Here is a 9477-nt window from a genome sequence, read left to right as displayed (position 1 = left end):
TGATATACCAATATTATACCTGGCAGTTGGGCGGATTTTGGGCGGGTTGATATTGGGTTTTCATTTAAATGGATTACACCCAATCCGCCCAACATTAGGTTGGGTTAATTTTGGATTGGGTCATATTGGATTATCTCAAACCCAGGACCCAAATATGATCCAATATATTAAATAATAGATTTTGATACATAAACTCTTTCAAATATATTTTCACATACAAAAAAAAATTCACACACAAAAATACATTTTCACATGGATAGATACATTTTCACACACTAAAACACTCACAGATACAAACACACACTCATTTTTTAAGTTCTTTTGAAATATGTTATTTTTACACATACAAACACACTAAAATACACACTAATATACTTTCACAAATACATACATATACTAACTGTTTAAACTATTTGGATCCAATCACACTTTAAAGAAAGTTATAAACTGAAATTTTGACCCAAAAAATAAACACAAAAGAATCATGCATGATAACACATATGAGCTATTGTAAAATGGAGAAATTAGAAATTAGAAATAAACACAAAATGAATCATGTTGCATCCTAAAAGATAACTTCCGAATTTGCATTTGAAATTTATTTTGAATATATCATGAGTAGAATTTGGCATTTGATCCTCCGTTCAACATTTTTGTGCTATACTCCATATTATGCCATATATCCTTCACGATTAGTTGGTCATTCCTATAATCCTTATTATGGGTGTCACCTAATTCATAGTGTAACATGAAATGTAATTCTAGTAAAAGTTTAACGAAGAATGCCAAGACTTAAATTATTCTTCTCTTATTCAAGAAAAACTTTAATCTGCTTGAGAGTCAAATTTGATGCTAACCAGAAATCTAGGTAGTAATAGTTTATAATTTGCACAAACTAGAGAAGACAAAATAGTATAAGAACAAGTTTTACATCTCTGTCAAATGAAAGTGGAAGTTGGGTAATGGGTACCCAACACAAATATCCAATCCGCCCAAAATATATTTGGGTTTTTATTATCCAATCCAAAATTAACTCAACCTCTGAAATTAGTAGGTGAGTTGGGTGGATTGTTGGGTTTTGGGCATAATTGCCCGGTATAACCAATATAAATGTATTGCGTTTGGAGTTCGAGTTGTACTAATGTTAATGTTTTTGAAGTTTAAACTTTGACTTAATACAAAGCTACATGGTCTGATGATGAAAACTCAAAACAATAGATTTTCGTTTTCATTGGTTCCAAAGTGGTGACAACTAATATGTTTATGTTTGTCCAAGTAATATGCTTTTTTTTTACAAGAACAATTGATATTAGTTGTATAAAAATTTTGTATTCTTATGTATTCTCATACTATGTTGACCAAACATATTTCCTAAAAAGTTTAAATTTTTTTTGACATTAATTTGTTAGTGAATCTTAAGTAAAAATTTCATCTTTGTATCAAATAGTGAGAGTATTTAGCTTTAATTTACAAGCCTGATCTTAAAATCTATAATCAAACAATTCATGTTGTATGAATGTTCTTTTTTTTTCTATGTATTATGTTAAAAAATTAAAAAGAGGTTAATGATTTAATCTTATAAATAGGTTTGCTCATGTTACAAATGATTATTATGACATAAATTATTTAACGGATTGTCAACGCATTAATAAGCAAGTCATAACATGACATGACACGAAAATCTAATGGATTGGGTTGAGATTAGGTTTTTCGACACGAATGCAACAACGACACGAAAATCTAATGGATTGGAATAAGGTTGAGATTTTTCAACACGAACACAACAATAGCAGGACACAATAATGATACGACACGACCTGTTGCCACCCCTAGATAAAACTTTAAACTGCATGGAACTATACATGTTAACGATTTCTGCTGAGTCCTAATTAGTAATTAACTTGAAACTAAAATAATCTTTTCCATCAGAAACTCAAAACTTTCGATTTATCTTTTTTTATTTTGAAACCAATGAATACTTCTATAATACAGAAGTTGGTGCGGTCAAGGTCTTTTTTGGGGTGCTATAGGTATGTACTAGTTCAACTTCCATTTAATTCAGAAAATTTTGTTGTGTCAATTGTTTGAAAAAGTATTACAGAATCATAGAAAAGTATCCAAATTCTTTCTTTTTGATTTACAGAATTCACCAACTACTTCTCACAGTTACGAGGCTTAAACCTCATTTTAACTCATGAGGGACAGAAACTCAACCTACTTTACCATTGAAATTTAATGAGTACTCCTATAGGTTATGTCATTGTTTTTTTTTTTTTTAAATAAACCTGTCTCTTTCACATTCATCACAATATAAATCTTGACTTTTAAATTCTAATTAATTCAGTGGAACTAATTTGGTGCGATACTTTGATGCTTGCGACCAATAGATGATTTTGGCCGGATGTAATTATGTCACCATCACAGCAGAATGAAAAGACCATTCTGGCTGCAATCTTGAAATCAAGAATTCGACCAATAATTCAACTAAATCAGCTTCTTTGTGGGAAAAGAAAAGAATCTAAAGAAATGAGGAAGCTTTAAAAAAGGATTTTGTTAAAAAATATGGAAAAAATGAAGGCTGGTAGTGTGCTTATTGAAAAGTATTCAAATTGACCTAATGCTTTCAGTTATTTGGAAAGCAGAGTTTTCTTGTGCTTTTTTTTCCTTTTTGTATGACATTTTATGCTCATCAGTAGAATCAAAAATTTGAAATTGTTGCTAGTTACGTAATTATTATTGGAAAGTTTATGATATTTTGTCTGTCTTCTTTTCTTTCTTTTTTTTGTTCATTCCAAGGATAGAATACATGCTTGCAAATGGGAAAAAAGAGATATGGGAGTTACCAACTGCCCCTATAGACAGATGAAATTTCTTGTCCTTTTTTTAACATAAAAAAATCTAAAATTCAAATAATGTAGTTGTAAATAGTTTCAAAATCAATTTTTAGTTACTTCGAAGAAAGTGCTATACTTTATGGGTAAATCTTTTATACACAGATAATGTTACAAAACTCTGCCGACCAAAAGAACATAACATAAAATGTCGGCAGCTTGAAGATGGAAATAGAAAATATAGTCGGCAGTTCACAAAGCAGATAAAAAGGGTCTGTCTAGAAACAGATTTAATTCCATTTCATTTATTAAGTGAAGTTAGGCACATAGGTTTCTAATAAAGAAATGATAGCTTTTTTGTGAATACATATCTTAACAAAAATTCTGAATTACCTTAGAAGAAGCTGATGAGTTTCTTATAGTAGTTGTTGTCATTCCTTAAATGTTATCAACATTGTTTCCAAAAACTGCTGGTTTACCAAAAACTTTCCAAAATACAATTACGCTATTTGCATGTTTTATTAACGAGATTGCTTAAAATCATCCAAAATTTGATTTACATCATACAAATTTGTACTAATGGCAAGTTAAACATGCTTTAAAAATAACATATTTGCAATTAAACAGATATGAAGATCTAAAAAATTATGAACACATATAAAAAAATTCAAGAAATTTCAAAATATTTTTTAATAGAATAAATCGCTGCAACTCCCACCTGTGCATATTGCAATCGTCAGCTAATCAACTGCTTTAAGCTCTGACAATGACAGCAGTAACAGAGCCAGGATCTGTGTTCATGAGGTGCAACATTAATGTTAGCTTAAATTTAAAATATGTTGGTTTGAAAATTTTTAGTATAATCAAATATTTGTTATAAGTACACCAATCAATTTATTTACTATTACACATTCCTTTTAAAAATAAAGTTATTTACTGCTTGTGATTAACTATTTGCAATAGTTATCAGGTCATGTTATTTAATAAATTTGCATAGAGATTTTGAATATACATAAGACTACAAGATGTAAAGATCTAATATATAAACTAGGCTAATAATATGTACAAAACTGGACTATTAAAGGAATGTTTTTTCGCTTGTAATTTGTATTATTGGATATCTTAGAAGGTTCAACATAATAAAAAATTAGAACGGGGAAAAAAATGTAGCATTATATTGTAAGCGTAATTGAACAAAATTTTAACACTTTTGAGAGGGCAATTACAGGGTTGGAAGGAATATTATCAAAATTTAGGGGCAGGAGAGGAAAGAGGGGAGCAATACTAAAAATGCGAAATTTTGTAGGCTACTCCACAGTTTTTTAATAATTGAGGGGATGCAATTGCATTCCTGGGATTAATGTGGTTCCGCCACTGACTGATGGTGGGATTTGTCGAGATAGATCTAAAATACCAAAAAAAATTCAGCTCTAAAATACATTTAGATAGCAACAAAATAAGAAAAAAAACTACTGTTAAATCTCCAATTTGTTGAACTTTTCAAAGTAATTTCCAATGTACATTTTCTACATTGATTCTTGGTGTCTTGAACTTATTTACTTTTCTGGATTACTACTCTTTGATATCATTACATAGTGACCTTGTCGATCCCATTTCCATTGGTACTTAGAGAGAGAAATTTGTCATGAATTGTGATTTTCTATAATATTTATTTGCCTACATCTAGTGGCGATGTCAAATAGTATTAAAGGTAGGCAATCGCCCCGCTTCCTCCTCACCTCCCCTTCCCTTCCTAACTTTGCAAATTTTAAAAAATATTCTTAAAATTTATGAAAATTTGTTATGTTTTTCTCATAATTGCTCCTCTTCAATTTTGAAAAATAAAAAACCGTTTTTCCATAACATTGTCCCTCTCTATTATGTGAAATTCTCATTCCCCCACATAACCTCCCTAAACAATCAGTCATTCAGATATTTCTTCTTTGGTACAAATGTTTTAAAGTTATTAAATCACAAAATTGATTGTTACTTGAATAAAAAATTATTTTAATACCTTTACAATAAAAAAACTCATAATAAAAACAAAATCTTTATTCGAATCTCTTTGCATAATAATGACATCATTTTAAGTGTACAATATTGTGTCCTCTAACATAAGTCTTGTCCCTGCCACTACCTACATCGGTACCTTTTTCCATGAGAATTAACCAAATGCTACTAAATTTGGTCCTATGAATCTATCCCCGAAAAGGTAAAAGTAAATAAATTTCTTCCGATGATGTCGATTGGCTCTAGCATTAATTTGTTCTCAGAAGTTCCTTGTACCATTGGGCACTAAAATGAGCAGAAATTTATGGGGTGTCCCTTTAGCATCTAATTCTGTGTTATTTGTTTCTTTCTTGGATTTCAACTTTTTTGTTTTTTTGTTAAGAAAAAAAATTTTGGATTGATTCAGTTTCGGTCACCACCTCGAGTCAAGACATGTTTCCGATAACATAGGTTGCTTACAGAAGTTTTTACAGATCATTCATCAACATATTTCTCACATTGGCAGGGAGATTTGAATGCACGATCTTTTGCAAAGAAATTACTAATTCTTGTCAAATCGAGCAACCTTGTGTTAGCGGACTTCAACTTAATGTTATCATTCAAAGACTACTATATATGAAGAACCATGTGGTCCTTGTCATAGTTGCCACTTACATGAAATGTGAAACTTGCGCAGCATACCGTAGAGACAATACTTAAACATTCCTTACCGAACACATGGACATAGGACCAATTCTTGCGTCCCGCAAACTTTTTAGAACCACCAAAAGAGTGATACTTGGAAAAACCCCTAAAACAATAAACAATATTCTAGTGCTACAAATTTTAGAGGCCAAGAAAATACTACCTAGGATGCTCCGTCGAGTTCTTTTTCATATAAAAGAATAAAATGAAGAATGAAAAATACATTAGAAGGTTTAAAATGATTTAGAACTTCATAAAAAGTGTTAATTTGATTATATATTCTCTAGAAACCACAAAAAAAAATTTTTTTTTTTGCACATCTAGAAACCACAATTCAACTGGCACATGTAGCTATCACTGTGCTGTGCCCTATGACTTGTGCCTCAAGGGCATCGAGGAGATGAGACTGTTAGGTATTTTCAACGCCATTAATGAAGTGCATTGCCAGGGTTGAATGATATGATTGATATATGATTCAAGCTAGGCAAATGTATGAGGTGATGAATAAAGGAAAATCAAGAACTTCTCGTCAAGTCCTTCTCTTCCTTTCCACAACTCACTTATCCATCTTTACAAGCATATATATCCGTTCCATGCATTTGATTTTGAAGGCTTCCATTTGACACTCCTGATGGTGGGATACCATAACTCCATAATACAACCCTTTCTCCTCATTCTTTTGTCCATTGGTTTCCAATGATTGCACCAAACTCATGTAATTGCTACATTGCATTCCAACCATTTGGTGACATTTACTTGTCACTTAGACATGTCAAAGTTTCAGCTGCTAGCCACACAAAATATTGTAGCCTATGATTAATCCTTATCATCAAGTGTCTGTCTAATGAGGTATGAAGTATTCATAAAAAAAAAAAAAGTAAACAAAATCTTGAAAGGCCTTCAATCAACTTAATTACTTCATTGACTCTTAGATACTTTTTACCCTCACAAAAATTTGAAGGGAAATTGATCGGTTTCATCCTTTACATTTCACAAAAATATTCCTTTCGTCCCTCACTTTTAAAATGAAGCAATTTCGTCCTTGACATTTAAAAACTGAAATTATTACATCCCTGAACCCAAATTTCAATCTGAATCAAACCACCAATCAACCTTATTACAAATTTTGGAGGTATAATTGGTAGATCACTTGGTTAACTAAACTTGATATTCATATGAAATTTAATGAACCTAAAAAGAAAAAATAAAAAATTATAACATAAAAAAGAAAGATTAATCTTTTCTACATTATCATTGTATACACTGACGGTTTTATGTACCGTCATATCATTTTAATTTAAATTTAAACACCAAATTTTATATTTATGATACACATCTAAATTCGCAATCAGATATACTAACGGTGCATGAAAAGATTTATCAAAAAAAAAACTCTATTATTCCAAGACAAAGAATGGCCTTTTATGTTATAATTTTTATTTTTTTGGTTTAATAAATGTCATGTGAATATGATGAAGTTGACCGAATGATCTATCAATTCTATTTTCAAAATTTATTACTAGATTATTGAATAGTTTGATTCAGATTAAAAATTAAGTTCAAGGATGTAATAACTTTAATTTTTAAATGTCAAGGACGAATTTGCTTCATTTTAAAAGTGATGGACGAAAAGAATATTTTTATGAAATGTGAGGGATGAAACATGTCATTTTCCCAAATTTGAAATACAAACTTATGTTTTATCCATTTAAAAGTTTTCAATTTTAGCCCAAAATTTAATGGCCTTACATTTTTAAAACAATACGCAACAATAATAGTTGCAGTTATGCTATGAAATTCGTGACTTTATGAGGGTCAAAATTTATTTAGGCCAATAATTCTCTTTATATATATATACACTTCGTACGAGTGCCAAATTCAAATTTTACTTTTTGGACAAAGTTTGGTCATTGAACTTTGCCTTTAAATGAGGGAAGAATTCAATTCCGGGTAAGGTAGGAGGAGGTTGGAGAGGAGACAGATATCAAGAACAACTATGTTATACTGGAATGGTCCATTCCAACATCTCACCTAACCAAGTCCTTCAAAATTGAATACAAAATGCCAGCCTCCAAAGCAACAGTCACCTTGTGTTTTATTATTGGGTTTGAGGGCGACAAAAACTATAAAGATTTCTCACTTTCTTTATTGAGAACTATACAAATTTCTTCTTGTAGTTTTGATTCCAAAATAGTTGAATTGCAAGAAGGACGGACAAAAGACTTTTTGGTTGGTGGCGTATTAGTTGTTTGGATCTCAGATTCTGATGCTTACAGTTGGAATATGAGCATTACTCGAATAGCCAACTGCTAATCTCTTACTTATTGGCAATTGTGAGCTACCTTTTTTTAAAAAAAATATATACATTTTTTATTCCTCCATGTCAACTGATTTCTAGGATATTTTGAGGTCCCATGAATGCATTCCCAATCGTTGATCAAATGCATGTTACATTCAAAATCAAAATTTGAAATTTCTGGGGTGAGATTAGAAAGAAAAGTTCAAATATCACAATCAAAACACTCTATTGATAAAAAGTTGAATTTCTAAAGTATAATCAAAATTTTGGAACTGAGAGAGTACTATTTATTACTCACGCCATATGAGTAATATATCCGAAGCAATACTTTGACCCAAAAAACGTATGAATAATATATCCAAATTGACCTAATATATAGCGTTACCGTCTTACGACAAAATATAAAGTGACAAGATTCTAAGGTTATAGCATAGGGTAAAAAACAAAAAAGTCTCCTGTGGTTAACCTAATACACAAAAAAGCCCCCCATGGTTTCAAAATATACAACACGACTCCTCATGCTTTGAACTAAATTGTAAAGGTGATGGAATCCGTTAAACTTAACGGAAATGGACAAAATGACCAAAATACACAGATATAATTAAGCAAAAAACAGCTCAAAAAAATCATTTGTTTTAGTCTCTAAGTAGAGAGAATTGAAGGTTAAGGGATAGAATAGGTATATTTGATAAAAATTAGTCATAAAAAAATTTTTTTAGGTTCCAATAAGTCATTTCTGTTAAATTTAACGGATTCCGTCACCTTTATAATTTAGTTTAAAGTATGAGATGTCGTATTGTATATTTTGAAACCATAGGGAGCTTTTCTGTGTATTAGGCTTACCACATGGGGCTTTTTTATTTTTTACCCTATAGCATACTATCATTCTCTTAATTTCATTAATAATTTATCATTGGACTATATTAAAAGAGTTTCCCCCAATGGAATAGAGACATTTTGATTTTTGAGACGAAGAACTAACATAAGCACCAAAATATAACAATTAATACTCCATTAGATTAAAGAATTGACCATTTTTATAGTGACGGTGTGATTATTAATAAGTTTGGACGCATGTCACATATGCAATATTTTGGAATTTAAGTTCAAATTGAGATGAAAGGACATACATTTAGATCCATTAATGTGCAATATCAATGAAGGAAAGACTAATCACATATTAACATATTATAAATCTCAAAATCATTGATCCAATATTTAAATATCTTTTACACATTCTATATTGACATGAATTAATAGGAATTCTTTTAATCTAAAAAAACTTTAAATCACATATGTTTATGTGCGTGTCTATCTATTTAATTTGCGTATGAATTTATTTTTAACCATCTTTGTAAATAGAATAGAACCCTATGCCCATTTAACTGGAGTGGGTCATCATATTTTTTGTTTGTCTAGTAAAATAAACGTTACATTATTCTTGAATATTTAGAACTAAATAAATTCAACATCATTTTTTTTTAAATCTCACTATACCTAAATTTTGACTAGAATAAATGTAAATATTTGGCCTACAAATCTTATCCATATTCTTCAAGTGAAGGTCCAAAAGGGACAGCCATGACCATGAGGGGAGACATGTAAGAAAAGTGGAAGAAGACGAATGGTATAAAGGAAAAAGAGGAAGAAATG

The sequence above is a fragment of the Coffea arabica genome, chromosome 10c (genome assembly GCF_036785885.1).
Source record: "Coffea arabica cultivar ET-39 chromosome 10c, Coffea Arabica ET-39 HiFi, whole genome shotgun sequence".
NCBI classification, from domain to species: domain Eukaryota; kingdom Viridiplantae; phylum Streptophyta; class Magnoliopsida; order Gentianales; family Rubiaceae; genus Coffea; species Coffea arabica.
Note: the sequence above shows the minus strand (reverse complement) of the source record.